Source organism: Zonotrichia leucophrys, chromosome 1 (genome assembly GCF_028769735.1).
Source record: "Zonotrichia leucophrys gambelii isolate GWCS_2022_RI chromosome 1, RI_Zleu_2.0, whole genome shotgun sequence".
In the NCBI taxonomy this organism is placed as follows: Eukaryota; Metazoa; Chordata; class Aves; order Passeriformes; family Passerellidae; genus Zonotrichia; species Zonotrichia leucophrys.
This window is the reverse complement of record NC_088169.1, coordinates 84,487,009-84,501,989: the sequence shown is the minus strand read 5'-3', so window position 1 is coordinate 84,501,989 and position 14,981 is coordinate 84,487,009. Positions and strand designations below refer to the sequence as shown.

The following is a 14,981-nucleotide window of genomic DNA, read 5'->3' as shown; positions in this document are numbered from 1 at the left end:
TTCCTAAAATCTAATCTAATCTAATTCTACCCTTCTTCAGTTTAAAGCCATTCCCTCTTAACCCATCACTGCATGCCCTTGTAAAAATTCCTTCTCCAGCCTTCTTGTAGGCCACCTTCAGGTGCTAAAGTGGTGATTTTTCATCACGTTCAGAAGTCCTCTTTTTACGGCCTATTGCTAAAAGAGTGAAAGCTGGCAGCCTCTGCTGCTTTCATACCATAACCTTCCTCAAGGTGTGAAAGTATTGTTCCTAAGGAAAATGTAGCTGCTTTCAAAGTATCATGGCTCCCTGTGAAGCAACAGCTAAAAAAAGCAACTCATTTGAAGGGCATTGAAAACAGAAAAGAAGGTAATAAAAGCATAAAACCTTGGTTACCATGCATAGTTCATCTCTGCAGAGCAAGAGTGACATATTAAAGGTATGGAGCAGAGCTACTTAAATGACAAAGAGGAAAAATCCATGACTCTGTGAGAAGGGACTAAAGAGTTTTGTTCTCAGTCTTCATCTTTACTTTCTTCTTTTTTCTTCTTCATTTTAAGAAGAAGAAAGCTGAGGGAAATGTGTTCGAGCTCTACATTGTGAAGGAGTTGTACAAAATGAATGCAGAACCATGAATCCTCACCTACACATTACTGCAAACGCTCAGGGGGCGCTTTGGGAAACTGGCTTAAAATAGATAAAAGCATCCCTTTTTTCCACAGGACTTAGTGAATTTCTGGAATGTTTCCACAGTAGACTGTGAGGTAGGCAATATCAGAAGTTTCAAAAATAGAGACATTAAAGAACAATGTGTCTACCAGAAGTCAAGGCAGTGGTTGATTTGTTTGAGTAATTTGGTAAAACCAGAAGAACTTATGATAAGAGCAGAAGGACTTGCACACAAAAACTGATGCCAAGCCTTAAAAGAAATTTTATCTTACTTGGCTACTTGTAGATCTGTATGGGTGATCTATGAACTGAGGTTCAAGAAAATGAGTGATGTCCTGGAATACTCCCATGTCTTAATCTAAAACCTTTTAGCTGGCCCCCTAGCCAGCGTGCCTATGGGAGTCTCTGAGTGGTCTCCTCCAAGGAACTTCCCATCCCAAGCTGACCTGGATTCATACACAAGGATTGCTTCCCTTCAGTCCCTGGCTGACTGAATTTCTCTTGGAAAGTTGGTGGGGAACAGCTCATTCAGATAAAAACAAGACACATTTATGTAATCTAGAGGCAGATGTCACTGAAGTTTTTAAAGTAGCAGATTAAAAAGGAAAAGCATGAAAAAATTTAGTTTCATAACATTTGCCCCAGGGTCTGCTTGATTTTGGCAGGTGACAGCATAGTATAGCCATTCTTTACAAAATCACCCTCTTTGGACAAACTATAAAGTAAAAATAAGTAACTCTTAGTAACAATTTTTATTGATAAGTGTTCTTTTTTCACTAGTCTGAGGCATGGTATACCGCTTCTCTAGGAAGAAAAAATACCACCAAAGAAGCCAAGATTGTGCATAAGATATGTAAGTATAAAGGAGGGAAAGATGAAGGCTGTAGATCCTTCCAGATACACTGTTAGACCTCTCTATGTATAATCACATTTCTCTATTACTTAATATAACTTCAGCGTTGTTCTAGCATTGATATAATGCTCACAGAAGTCACGGAAATCTTTATATAGGGTTCAGAACAATTTTAGATGCACATCTTTCTCCTAAATTTGAGATATCTAACAAACAGGTCTAAGTGCTTGCATTATTCAAACAAGCACTGACTGCACAGAAACTGCAAATCTGCACTGGGAGATCTTGCCTGGCAAATGGAGGTATCAAAGTTTAGGTCAATGGGGTCCCATTCACAAAGCCCTTCTGCATGCCCAACTCTTCCCATCATGAATAGAGAATTACAGCGCAGTGGAAGGATCCCTTCAACAAAAGAGTGCCTTTGTTTCCTGTGCTGTGTGTCTCTGCTTTGTCTGGTTTGTTTTACCAGAAAAATCCCTCTGCTCTTTGATACTAATCTTCAACTCTTTGCTAGATCCAGTTATCATAACTGCAATAAAATTCAGGAGTAAAACCTCATTAATTATTGCTTCTCACCTAGAATACATTAAGAATTCTTTTACTATGGAAATTATATAAGTTACATGAAGATGTATCAGATGTCAATCTCAGTAAAAGGCTGGATATATCTTGCTACAAAAACTTTTAGTTGTTCACTTGATCCATGTTTAAGTGTTTAAGCATTTATTGTTCAAGTTTTAAGGTATTTTCTTGAGTTTACACAAAGTTTAAAATCAAAATCAGTGAATCTTTATTGTCCAGATCCAAAGTGGACTTTTAAAGATACGGAATGGATTTAAAGATTTAGTTTCAATCTTTAATTGCCTAATGAGCTGTTCTGCACCATAAATTACTACATTTCTTTCCTCCCCACCCCATGAAAAATGGAACTAGATGTTAAAGATGACTCCAAGCAAAAGTTCTGAAGACAAGATGAGAGAAAGATATTTCAGGAAGTTTCAGGAATAAAAATATTTAGTCTGAAAAAATATCTTTGTTTAGAATTAAAAAATGGAAAATAATCAGTCTTACAATGCTATTAAATCTTATTAAAATATTAAAAAGATAGAAAAAAACACCCACAGTTCACTGACATACTATTCCTGTGATACCAATAATTTCTACATATACAAAAAAGGGACAAAGGAATGAAAAATAAAAAGGCAAGCAAAGTTTTATAGCAGCATTCATTAAGATGGAATTCCTTCTAAAATTCATTTAAATTTAATCCAAGCATGAGAAGAATAACATAAATAGCTAGAGTCTACAGCAGTCTACTCTATACTCTGAGATTCAGCTGATTTACAAGAGGGCCCATGTATTCCTGCTTCTTATTTTCTGTTTTCTGCTTTCTCGTGCAGATTAAAATGTGAGCAAGCATTGATTTCTTTAATAATTCCTTACCTTCAAATATTCATGCTGAATTTTAAAGAGCTTTTTCTGACAATTAAACATTATAAGAATTCAGTTTGATCTGGCATAAAAAAGAGTTTGACATCAACATCAAATAACTGGCAGAGTAAGTAAGAAGATGTAGCATTTCAGTTCTGCCTCTATTCAGAAAACACTTCCCAATTTTTAAACAATAATAATAGTAACTTCATACCTAGTAACATTTGTTTATCAAAAAAAAAATCCTTACAGTCTTTCCAATCCAGTTATTGACAGACTAGTGTCAGTTCAAAGTTTTACTGCAATTTCTGGCTCAACTATGGAAGGATCAGACAATATTTCACTACTTAATAAAAATCATCTTCCTTAGAAGTTATAACTGATGCTATCAGAGAGAAAATCTTTGCTTCTGTTGTAGTTGGCATCACCACAAAAGGTACAATGTTGGCTGTCAAGACACATACTTCATTCAAAGTTTGAAACACAAGTTCCTTCCAGATCACTCATGTAACAAACCACATTGATAAATTTCTAGGAGTATGAAATAGAAAAATTACTAACAATAAAGGAGGACAGATATTTTTCTCAGTAAATATTTATATATTGGAAAAGGGAGTTAATAATGCAGTTATAAAATGTAAAGTGAGAAAAATACTACTGACTATAACTGTAACTAACACCAATATTTAGCAGCAGTTACTAAAAATGAGAATTCTAAAATAAACAGATCTGGGTAATACTCAGATCATAAAAAACAAAAAATTCTGTGGATCACAAATGCTCATTTTCCAATATATTCTGGAGATCTGGAGATGTTCCACAATATAGACATGCTTTAAAAAATATGTAAGAAGCTGGTTTTTTTTTCTTTTGTATGGAAAGCTATTGATCTGTAGATACAACAGCATCCCAGACCAAATCATAGAATGGCTAATATAAAATGGAACTAACAAGAAATAAAAGAATGCAGCAATGTTGATGTTACTCTACATTTGTAGAAAATTTAAGTGAATTTGCAACATTTTGCTGTTTACAATTTTGTGTGATGAAAATAATGATGTTGCTGCAACAGATTTCTGTAATGCACTTGAATTGGGACCACATAAAATCTTGAGTGACAAAGCTTGAACAATTTAACATTCACACAATGCATTAATTAAGAAGTAGTTAAATAATAAGATTCAGAAGACAATGCCACATCTGAATCAGCACCAATCAGCTGTGTTTCAAGTTGAAACTTACTTATGGTTTTGAGTTCTTTTTGGCTCTGCATGTCTTAATCTTTTTATCAGTGGATTAGGAATAGATAAATACTAAAGAAAACCACATCTAAAGATGACATAGATTTTGCTGATGACCAAATCCCTAGGGAGCAGTAAATAAAGGAGGGAAGGCCGTCCCTTTAGGCTTTAAACAGACCATATGTGTTTCAAATCTTAAACCACAAACCAGCAGCAATAATACAGGCCATGGTAGTTCAATGGCAGATTCTGCCTTGAAAGCTGTGATTCTGCAATGGTCTTCAGATGACAATGTGTGATAAACTGAGAGCAGCTTCTCAGTACAACTTTGCAATCAAAAGGGTTAATATTATACTAGGATTATAAACGTGGAAATATTCTTCATGATGAAAAACCCCAACAGACCATATGTTTGTCGAAGTTATAATTCCTACTGTAAGTCTGGCCACAGTTCTACTTTCCATATGTTAAGAATACTAGTACAGAATCACAGAATTGTCATAGGACCACAGGTTTGTTAGGATTGGGAGGGAGCTCTGGAAATCATCCAAATGCCAACTGGATGTCCAACTTCACTGCCCAGGCAGGGTCACCTAGAGCAGATTAAACAGGAACATGTCCAGGTGAGTTTTGAATGTCTCTGGAGAAGGAGAATCCATGACCTTCCCAGGTAACCTTTTTCAGTGCTCTGCTCCCCTTAATGTCATGAATTTCCTCCTCATGTTCTTGTGTTTTAATTTTTGACCATTACTCCTTGATCTTTTGCTGGGCACCACTGAAATAGTTTAATAATAATGGACCTATTATTAAGCCCTGGAGAACACCACTGCCTGCAGGCTTCTACCCTTGGAAAAAATTCAAAAAAAAAGAACCACTTAATCACTGATGGACTAGAAAATACACAAAGTTGTGTAAAAAGCAATGAGATCAATCCAATTAACTTATCATACAAACCACAAGGGAGAGAGTCGATCATGTGTCATATGCACCTATTAGAGAAACAAAACTCAGACAATAGAAAAATCTTCACTCTAGGAGGTAAACAATTTAAAATGTCACTTGTAAAAGAGATAGAATAGAAACTAAGTTAAAAAAATGAACAAGGCCAAAATTGCTGTAGATGATGTATATTCATTTTTATTAAAACCAATTACAATTGCTTATTCAGTTCTAATTTAACACAAATCATTGCTGACATTGCATCTAGAAAAATGGAGACTGTTACCATTAACAGCACCCTGTACTTTGAAAATCAATGTCTCCACCAGGAGTATGAATCTCTGCACTGAGTGGAAGCAATTTGCAGGCTTCTGGTTCCACAAAGCCTCTTGGAACCATACCTTCCATTATTTACCATAGAAATTTTAAACACAAATCTCGATTTAATCCTTTTTGTACTCCTCAGTATGCACACAGTCTGTCTTGTCATGAATGCACAAAGTTATCTGGCTGTGTTTACCTGTCCTGGACAAGGATATAGTTTCCTGTCTGTTGCCCTTATGATTGTGTCAGAACTTAAGGTTATGATCAAAGTAAAGTAATTCTGAGGATAAACATAGCATTCACAAATCCCTGACTCTGATAGCATTACAAGATCCAATGATAGTCCTAAATAAGACCGTTTGGCATACCAAGAAACATAATAAATTATGTATATTAAAAAATTAGAAATATTCTATTTGAATTCATGCTTTATCTAATTTACCAGAATATTTAACGCTGTCAAGGTGACCGGACAGTGTCAGAAGGACTGTATTGAACATTTCTACTTGGATAATAAAGCCCGTTTTCTAGTGTTTACTCAAAATAAACTAAATTTGCATGTCAGTAAAAAGTAAAGTTTATTCCAGCCCTTATTTGCTTTTAGTCTTCTGGCAAATAATCTGCAGAACTACAGATTAGAAAGTCATTTTCAATAAATTCTTGTTTCCTGATCTACAAAAGAAGGAAGACGAGTATAGCACCTGCCAGAAAAGCTCTGATGGGCAAGATCAAGTCAAATCTTTTTGAGTACTGAATATAGTAAGTTCGCTTCAGACAAAATACTATGAAGACAAAGTGTGAGAACATGTACAGGCCAAAGCACCTTACACATTGTCCTAGAAGTCAGATCTGTCCACTTGAACCACTTCCTGTAATCATCGGCAGAGATTACCCACTTTGTGAATGTGAAACTCTACATACCACCAGCCCACACAAAACACGTTGACTGAGAAGATATCTGATAGAAAGATGGCCTCCCACATGATTATATACAACAAGCATGGCATATGATAGAAAACAAAAACATTGGGAGAATCATCTGCATCAGAGTTTGAAAACTGAGACAGAGATTGTGTCTGCTCCATTTTTTTTATACATGACAAGCAGAACTTCTTCCTTTCAGTCCTCTCCAGGCTGTAATGCAACAATGGTATGTTTCATTTCATAGACTAATCCAAAGCCCTAATGGATAAAATCTGTGTCACACCTCTTGACTAAATCTGACTACCATGAAAGTACACCCCAATCCTCTGTATGGAAAATGGTTTTCAAACTCAGCTTTGGGGTAACAGCTTTCCAACACCCTCAAGAATAATAAAAATTCCCACCCATCCAACATTTCTGCTTTAATTATGCTGAAGTTAAGCCTGAACATCAAAAACTGTGTACACTATTTTACCTGATTATTGCAAGACTCCATTTTTTTATTGGCTGTCACTCCTGAAGATGATTTTAAATCTGATTGGGTTTTTTTTCAGTTTTCATAATATAAAGGATCATATTTTCAAGCTTGTCCTCAGTGCTTTCAACGTTGCAAGTATTTTTCCCTATTGAAATTTGCCACTCATACGTAATGATCTGCATCCAGGAGCGAATGCTTTAAGGACATGCTCATGTATCAAGAAACACTGAGTGTCGCTTAGTTAACCCTTGGGAGACAGGATGTTGACTGTTTTTATGCTAGAAAAGAGCTTAATGGTATCCCCACTTGGTTTCAAGTAGATTCAAGGATTCTCAACCACCAGCAGCTCACAACTTACACTTTTTTAGTTCTGAGAACCATTGTTATTTTTTGGCGCCCTGGATCAGTCCTTGAAGATTTTATATGCTTTATCAAATGCTCACTGCCTTCCACTCATGCAAAGTCATTTATAGGTCAAATAATAGAAATATGGAATCATAGAATCATAGAACAGTTTGGATTGAAAAGGACCTTTAAAGGTCATGTAGTCCAATGCCCCTGCAATGAGCAGGGACATCTTCAGTCAAATCAGGTTGCTCAGAGCCCTGTTCTGTCTGGCCTTGCTCTTTGTACCACCCCCAGATTTAGAAAAAGCAGTGCAGTGTCATTTTCTGCAATATCACACAAAAAGGAAATCAGCATTATGTCTCTGAGAAACATTGTTCTCAGTGAATCCTGATCAGAATGACTAAATCTGGGCATCTACATACAACTTTCTTTGCAGTGTCTGAAAACCTGCAACTGTAACTGTAGATGCTTATATATATGAAAGCTTGGTTAATTCTGGAATAATCTGGATACTTAATTTTAAAAATTCAATATGCTAGAGTAAGATATAGCAGCAAATTAGCACTTGTGGACCCTACTCTTCCTGTGCCACCAGTGGACAGGGTTTCTTTGTAAAATCTCCCACCCCATCATAATTTTGCTCTGATTATTGAGACTGGCATCTCCTGAAAAGTTCCTAAGGACTCTCAGTAAATTTCAAAGTGCAAGTTACATATAATCATTAATTCTTTGAGATATTCAAATTAAACACATCAGTTTGAATTAACAGGTGCATAAAGAGTTATGAAAAGATGGAGTGAAATCTGTATCTTCAAAAAACATCCAGTTTATATCTTGGATAAGATCCAAGTTCACTGAAATGAGCCCAGTGCCTCCCTCATACATTTGTACTACAATACTGCACAGGCAAATGCAGCAGCCGTTGTCTCCTCAGCAACAGTGCAAATGCACTCCCAGCTACATCCAATACTAGAGTTGCCTGATTTTCTCTCACTTTGGGATGTCATCACGGAAACAGTCTTGATTACTTAATGTTCCTTAAAATGGTGTTAGCTTAGTTAATCAATGTTATTCTGTTGTTAAGCAGGATATTTTTCCATTCTGAAACAATATTGATTACCTAATTATTGCCATTAAAAGCACCCAAAACCAAAACACATTTAAGCCAGTGACTGTGTGGCTGCTATTAAAGCTCTCACAAGTAACACTGCTTCATTTCTACTCAGCTTGCAAAGAGTAATACTACCCTATTTCTACCCAGTTTGCAAAGCTTCCCTGATTTTGAACATCCTCAACTCTCTCACTGTTCTAATATTCATCGACTTTGTCCCCTCCCCCAGCTTCCAACCCAGACAGTGTAAAATTAGCAGCAAGAGACAGGATCAAACAGCTTGTTCCAGAAAGCAGCACAGGTACAAGGCGTAAAGAAAGGGATATGGCAGCAGGTATAGGCACAGCACCTGTTTATCATTTTTTAAACTTTAAACTTAATTCCACCTCATTCAAACTTATTTTAGAAAGCAATTGACAACAGGAAAAATTATAAAATTGGCAGGAAACTAAGACTTGGGTGTTGAGAATTAAGAACTTCAAACTGTGAAATAGAATATATATCTGTATCTATATATATGACTATTGCATCGTTAAGAGAATTTGGCTCTACAGCTGTATTTATGATTATTGAAGCATTCTTCTGCTTATATTTAGCCATTAAATTGCACATACTTATATGCTCTTTTGCCTCTTTAAAAAGGTAGCAGCAACCTGTATGTTTTTGGAGCTATGGGATGCTTTAACCTGATATTCAAAACGCTGTTGGATTTGCCCTAGATGACAAATCACCGACATTTCTCTGTGGATATTGTGGGTTTTGAGAAACATTAATTGTATGTATGGTTGAAAATGTGTTTTATTTTGTCTGTATTACCTCATGCACAGTGTAGGTATTGGGCATACACTGTTTTGTGTTATCTATATACGGAAAACAGAGTTAAAGTATTGTGCTCTCAGGTACAGGGTGTGACTCTTGGGGATGTCCTGTGCAGAGCTAAGAGATGGACTCAGCTTGGGTTGGATCCTTGTGGGTCCCCTCTATCTCAGCATATTCTGTGATTCTTTTAGTTGGTACACAATATGTATGATAAACAGTGCATTGTTATTTAAGATACAGGATGCATAAGCCTATACTGCATAATTATCAGAGGAGTTTTTAAGCCCCAACTGTACAAAAGCTGCCAAAGAGGTAGCCCATATAAGCCTCATGAAAGCACAATAACTTTTAGAAATGGGAAAGCTCTGTAAAGAAACTAGAGCAGCAGGGTTATTAGACTGGGAAAGAAAAGTAGACATGATTCCATACTTTCTTGGTGATTTCTGGCAGTTTTTCAGGTGTATGGCACTTCATGGTTAGATACACACCCCATCCCTGGAAATGTTCAAGGCCAGGTTGAATGGGGCCCTGAGCAACCTGACCTAAGGGATGTCAACCTTGCCCATGGGCAGGTAATTTCTATGGTCCTTTCCAATCCACACTATTCTATGATTCTGTATTCTATGCCTTCTATGTCAAAAAGTATACTTGAAGTATGCAAAAATAGTCACAGCAATAGTTTTGCCTGCCATTTGGACTGAGATGTAGAAGATGGAGTGGATTCACAGGGACAGCTCAGAACATGTCAACACTGTACAGGCAGCTGAAGGTCCTTGCCTACACTGCTAAAAACTGAGGGTTGCCCAAAGGAGACAGAAAGCACTGCCTGCATCATTCTTGCTTTGCTCACTCAGCCTCAACACTTCAGTGAGAGGAACAGATGAGACAGACGTATTCAGACTTGAAAGCAGTTTGAATACAGGCCTGAAGGACAAGGTAGAACATAAAACCATAGCAAAGGAGGTCAGAAGAGAATAAAAATTGAGATATTTGCAGCCAGGCAGTGCTAATACTTACAAGACTCATCTGAACAAGCCTCAGTATGGCTTTCTATATATTCAATGGACCTAGGTAATTTATAAACACTATTAAAGTCAGAAATTTTAATTAAATTTTATTTCTATTCAAATAAATTATTTTGATTTTTGAGTTCTGATTATTCTGGAAGTACAGATCAAGTTAAAACATTAATCTACTATAACAGGACAATGTAATCTTATGATAACACTAAAAATGCTGATATTACCACTAACAACAAACAATCCAGAGAACAAACCAAGTGCCAAAAAGGGAGTGAGGGGAAAGGAGAACAAAGGAAGAGGAAACTGTTCTGTTTCTTTCTCCCTGGTGCAGTTTTTCTTGCCAAGAGTGGACTTAAACTTGATTTGCTTCCTGCTATGGGAGCTGGCATACTGCCACATACGTGTTCCTGCTCACAAGCAGCACCAGCATGCTGGTCACAAAATACTCCAGAAAAATAAGAGGTCCAAAAATGTCTCCCTCTCTAAAAAGGTTCTGTGTGTGAGTATGCTTGTGTGCGTGATTTATGCAAAAAATCCTGTCAAAATATTCTGCTTCATCAAAAGTCTAATTTACATACATTTTTGGGACACTGTAGAAGCTGATTAACATGAAGTATCACAATTCAGAAGGAATGTTGACTGAAGCATTTTAGGAGCCTGGGATACAGAAACATGAGGTAGATAAGCATATGGAGCTCAGTGAATGAAGCAGGAGGCTGCCTATTCTGCTGTGATTTATGTTCCTTGTGAGAACTTGATGGCTTTCTGAGATAAGAGATTTTGTTTGGAAAAAAATCTAGTGCAATGGAAAAAAAAAATAGAGCTTTATTCATCTTTAATAAGCCCAGCTATATCTTCCATCACCTTTTAGAGATATCAGAATTTGGGTTTTATTAAAGAGAAAACTAGTAAGCACTATAGTTTTATTTATATATACTAAGTTAAAATATTTAATCAAAAGCATTTATAAATTATTTTTTATCCCCAGGATTTACAGAAAACACAACAGTATTTCTCTTGTAAAATAAAACTTACCAACATTTTATAATAGGTCTTTTAAATTTATGTGTTAACTTACACGTGCATCTGAAACTGGATTAGTTTTACATTTTCTTGTTATTTATTTAATTCATTTTTTAAAATTGGATAATGAATTTCTCCAGAGTCTTATAATATGAGAGAATCTCATAATTTTTTCCCCTAACTGCTTTCTATATCATCAAAATAATGTAAACATCACTCTCTGGCCAAGTCCAAATGTCCAGCTAGTGGAAATGTTTATTAGTAACCTTCCTCAAAGCAAATCACCTACTGCATTATTCACTCTGCCATAGCTCTGTTTAGTAACTTTATGGCAAAAAAACATTGTTTCATTGTAGTGAATTGTTCCTCCTTACCCTCAGGAAGTTCCACAACAGTTAATTATTGGTTTGCAAGCGTTGATAGTCCAGAGCACAGGAGACAAAGAAGAAATTACTCAGTAAAGCAGTGATAAATTATCAGATGGTAGAAGACTAAGCTCCCATTTTATTTAACAGTAAGCTAGTCAATATCATCTTTACAGCCTAAAAAAATATATCTATGTCTTCATAGACAGATTAATCTGGAATTTAATCTAATTTTTGGCTTCTGGTTATAAATTGTACTCTCATAAAAGTAGCTCAAAGGAATTTTCAGGCTATGTAGGGAGACATATAATGAATTTAGTCATCAGTTGGGGCAGGGATGGCAGTGATTGCAGAGGAACTGTGTCACAGTGTGAGACCTGGATGTGGATTTTTAATTCCCATTTAATCAGGTTTTGAATATGCCTATCATGTGAGATACAGAATTGGAGTAGAATTTGCTGTTCATTCCCACATGTGCACATATAAACCCACTTCCCTAGTGGCATAGTGTAGACCAAAATTATCAAGAGATGTTCCGGAGACACTTTATTTAAATAATATTTCTTTTTAATAATTTACGCTCAATCTGCATCAGGTAGTGACAGATTTAGAGAGTAAAGGGAAGGAATCCTGAGCATCATCTTGTCTGAGGGTGACTTTCTGACAAGATTTCTGCTAAAGGATACCTTGCAGGAAGGCACCCGGGAGGTCCCACTGTCCAGCTCTCGGGTGCTCACTGTCACCACTGGGTGTCTCACCAACCAGCTTTTTGAAGAAGACGTGGGCACTGATGATCCTTGCTGTGACTGCACGAAGGAAGAACATATTCAAATACCAGTAGCAGCTTACTAGAAGACAGTAAGCTGGATCTGTAAGTTACAGGGGCAAACAAACCTACCTGACATCTAGCTTCAAAAATGTTGGCATGTGTGCAGTACCAACCTGATGTTTACATCTCCCTTGTGAAGAAATTCAGCCATTATTGCAGCTGCACTACTAAAAATTATTTCTGAATAGAGATAAAGCCGAGAAAAATGAAAACCTTCCCCCCCTCCAAAAGGTTATTTTTCTTCCTTTCATTGCCTTGCTTTCCTACTCTGCCTGTACTGTGAATGCATTTTTTCCATATATAGTTCAAATTGTTGCTACTGATCATGCAATTAGTTAATTAGCTCTGAAGGGGTTAAGAGAGAAGTAAGAAAGTTCTCCTGATTGAGGACTATACCTGAAACCATGCATTTTTGTGGAATTACCCTGCAAAATCATCACACCAAAATGGCATTAAGGAAAGACAAATTAAGCAGGAGAGTAGTAGCCATGGGAGTTTTTAAAGTTAATCCACCATATTGCTGCAAAAAGGTTTGCCATCTGGATCCCTGTTTGCTGCAATATTGAGTCTTCATGGCATTTCCTCCCCTTTATCTTCATTTTCAGCTATCATCCATGGGAGAGCTGAGTAACCTGAGCAGCACTCCAGTGCTGCATCATGTCTGTGTGATACAGGATGCTCTCAGAAATCCCAGTTACAGTGTGCAAACAACTAACTGTCTTCTACAACAACTCTGCAGCACTCTGTGTGTCAGCAGCCTCTGACAGGCTCACAGCCATTCAGCAGTGGCAGTCTTAGAGGTTTTGGCACTCTAAAAGTACACAAAACCCAGCTCTTGCTTTTTCCAGACAGAAGATTTGGATGCTGCACGGCTTTACCAATCACTCTCGATTCCAATAAATCCATTAAGCTTTTGTGAGCTGTTTCAAATCTCCCTCTTTAGGTCTGCTAAAGGCAAGCAACAGCTGCAGAGACCTCTTTGCACCGAGTACCTCGAGACACTAGGGGGCTGGTGGGCTCGGGAATCGCAGTGCTGGGGCTGAGACTGTAACCTAACCAAAGGCACCCGGGGCTCTGACTCGCAGGGCAGAGGAGAAACGCATCAGCAGCTGCATTTGATATATCAACAAATCTGCTCCGAAGAAGAGCACTGCTGAGGCAGCCAAGGGGTCAAAGTGAATTAACTCTCGCATCCTCCAGCGCAGTGGTGGGGGTCAGGAAGGAGCCTGATGCACATTAAAGCAGAAGAGGAGACCTTATATGTCTCAAAGGGAATTAAAGAGAGATGTTTGGGAGGATGTTTTTCATTGGATATTTTTTGTATTTTTTTTTTTTTTTTCTCCTAGGCTTTGGTGAGGGGAAAGGAAAAGGGTGTTTGTTCTCAGATATCTGTTGTTGTCACCATAAACAGACAGGATTTTTTCCTAGTGAGTGAAAAAACGAATTCCCCATTTCGGCTACTTTTCCTGGAATAAAGCCAAACTTTAAAGGAACAGAGCCAGGTCCTCAGGTCACAGAAATTCAAACAGCACCAAGGGAAAGTGAGATTTTGCACCAGTTTGCACCTCTGTAAACAACTTCTGTTCATGTAAACAATTTCCTACTGATTTCAGGAGAGTAGTCTGATTTTCTCTCCCTGGAAACAGGTTCTGACCCATTAAATTGTTCTTTTTCTCATACATATTTAAATATATTTCATGTCTGCAGTCCCTGCATATCTGCTGTGTGGAGGTGGGTGGCTAGGAGGGGATGACCAGAAACTTTCCACCTAAGCCCCAGATTGATTCAGCTGTCATTAAAAATGACAGATGAAAGGGACTAAGAGTTTTCCCTGTCCCCTGAGGAGGAGACACTAAGTGACAGCTCAGCTTGGGCTGAGGACTGGAGCAGCTGGGAGGCACAGCTCTCCAGCCAGGTTGACCTTGCCAGTGGTGAGCAGCACAGTCCAGCCTGAGTGAGGACAGGCTGCCAAAGAGGCGGCCCTGGACATTAGGAATGTTAAATTCACTTTGAGCACGCATGGATAGCTCCACTTGTCACATTTTGGAGAGGCAGGTACCCCACAGCTCCCAGCACTTCCCAAGTACTGAGAGGATTTTAAAAGAAATAATTACAACATGCCTTAAGAGAGTTTCTGAGATGGTTTTATATAACACAATTCCTGTCTGGTTTTTTTCTTCACTTTGAAGTTACAGAAATCTGTGGTATGACCCATTAATAGAATATTTTTAGTAATAGAGAAGTCACTGAGATCTAGAGGCAGCTAGGATTATTTAACTTTTTTAGATGAATTATCTCTAGACACACATGAACATATGCTGCCTCTGTAGTTTCAAGACCATTCTACTTCTACCTGCAGGGGAGGACCATCTCTGCTGCTCATGCAATTTTGATAAACTACTGACAGGAGAATTTTGCTAAGGAAAGATTACTCAAATCACTTTACATCCTTAAAATGCACTGAGATAGTAGTGGGCTTCTCTGACCTTAGAAACATCCCAAAATAAGTTTTCAGTAAGGGAAAATGTAGGATGCACCAAGTTAAAACTTAAGCATCATAAAATTAACAATGCCTTGGAAATGTTTTAAAGCCGTATAGCATTAGGGAAATACCATCCCATTAGA

General features: G+C 37.5%; 1 protein-coding gene across 9 annotated transcripts in view; it reads right to left on the bottom strand.

The window, feature by feature from the left end:
* Positions 1-14,981, bottom strand: part of TENM4 (teneurin transmembrane protein 4) — a 1,542,144-nt gene that overhangs the window by 1,525,925 nt on the left and 1,238 nt on the right. The window lies entirely within an intron of this gene.